We start from the raw sequence: 1,983 nt of genomic DNA, 5'->3' as shown, positions 1-1,983 counted from the left end.
TTAAACGATTTTTCCTTATTATAAACCTAAAAGTAAATTTAACCGATTATAAATAAGTTTTGTTTAAAAAAAGCGTTCCCCGTGGGATCGATATCTTTTATTACTACAAGCGTATACCGTGCACTTGCAGAAATCGCTCAACAAGTTTTTGGCGCCGTTGCCGGGGAAACGCCAAAATTTTTGACAAAATTTTAAATTTTTCGTGTTTTATTACAAATCTAGGTTTATTCATACTTATTCAAACTTTTATATTTTTAATTATTTTCAATTACTAACTTATTTATTTTTCAAGTTCTGTTTTGTAGGTAGTTTTGGTTCGTGCGAAATTTCAAGTTCATGCGCAGTTCTCGAAGTTCGGGCACGTCACCAGATCCTATTGACCCAGAAATTGAAAGAACTCTTAAAAAGAACAAGAGAGAAAAGAAAAAGAAAAACCAAACCCCAATAAAAACTAAAATTACCGAGCCAGAAGTAATGGCCACACTTATGGATTACGCTAGGCTAGGAGTGGCCGATGTAACAAACAGTATAGTTAGACCCCAAATCAATGCAAATCAATTTGAAATTAAGCCTGTGTTGCTTAACATGTTGCAAAATAATGTAACGTTTTACAGGTTACCTAACGAAAATCCTAATACCCATTTGACAAATTTCTTAGAAATTTGTGACACTTTTAAAATTACTGATGTAACTGCAGAAGCAATCAAACTTTGCCTTTTTCCTTTTACTTTGAAGGATCGAGCCAAAGAATGGTTAACTTCTATGCCAGCCGCATCAATTGAGACTTGGGAGCAATTAGCCCAAGCATTTTTATCAAAATTTTTCCCTTTAGCAAAAACCGCAAGAGTCATTAAAGAGTTAACATCTTTTTCTCAAAATGATAATGAAACTCTTTATGAGGCTTGGGAACGTTTTAAAGAACTTCAACGTTTATGCCCACACCACCAATTGCCCGCTGAACTTTTAATGCAAACATTTTATAATGGACTAAATCCTACAACTAGAGGTTCATTGGACGCTATGTCTGGAGGGTTATTCATGAAGAAAACATCTGCCCAAGCAAGAGAACTTTTGGAGGAAATGGCAATCAACAGCAGTATGTGGCCCGCGGAACGTGGACACCTACCATCAGCGAAACCATCATCCTCAACAACATCATCAGTTAAAGGTATAGTGAATCTTGATCCAGTAGCGATGTTGCAAGCCCAATTTTCTGCCTTGTCGCACAAAATTGATAGGTTTATGGCACCGTGTGATCCTAATGGTCAACCAATCCGAACGGATGTGGATTATGAAGGTATGAGTGAAATTGAACAGGTAAATTTTGTTCAAGGGCAAAACCAAACTAATAATCCTTATTCCAATACATATAATCCTGGATGGAGAAATCATCCTAACTTTAACTAGAGAGATAATAACAATAATAATGTTAATGCTAATCAAAATCGTACTACTAATTATCAAAATCAATCAAGAGATACGATTAGCACCTTATCTTCTAAAATCGACATATTCATTGATGCGAGGAGCGGAAAAATAAGTAATCACGACGATGGTTTTAAATGGATCGAGAATAAATTCGATCAGCTTATTAAAAACCAATCATCTAGCATCCATAATTTGGAGATTCAAATTGGACAACTCGCTAAATCGATTCCATCCCGCAAAGAGGGAAGTCTTCCAAGCCATACGGAAGAAAATCCAAAAGAGCATGTTAAGGCTATCACTCTTCGTTCAGGGAAAAATTACTTAGGTCCGGAAATGCCCGGAAATTCGACTTTACCTGGAACTGATTTACCAAAGCCCAAAGAAGATACGTTAAATCAAAAAGATGCACCGATTGACTCTAGTACAAAAACTTTTGTACCCAAACCACCTTTTCCACACAAAGTCCGCAACAAGGACTATGATAAACAACTTTTAACATTTTTAGACAAACTTAAGAATTTGCATATTAATTTAACGTTTATGGATGCGATTACG

General features: G+C 35.8%; 1 non-coding gene across 1 annotated transcript; it reads right to left on the bottom strand.

Moving 5' to 3' along the window:
• Window positions 1-843: 843 nt before the first annotated feature.
• LOC136205006 (small nucleolar RNA R71) lies at window positions 844-950 on the bottom strand. Its single transcript, XR_010675814.1, has one exon. It is a non-coding gene; the product is annotated as a small nucleolar RNA R71 (small nucleolar RNA).
• Between the last annotated feature and the right edge of the window lie 1,033 nt (window positions 951-1,983).

The sequence above is a fragment of the Euphorbia lathyris genome, chromosome 8, assembly GCF_963576675.1.
Source record: "Euphorbia lathyris chromosome 8, ddEupLath1.1, whole genome shotgun sequence".
NCBI lineage: Eukaryota > Viridiplantae > Streptophyta > Magnoliopsida > Malpighiales > Euphorbiaceae > Euphorbia > Euphorbia lathyris.
Note: the sequence above shows the minus strand (reverse complement) of the source record. Positions and strands in the feature narration are given on the sequence as shown.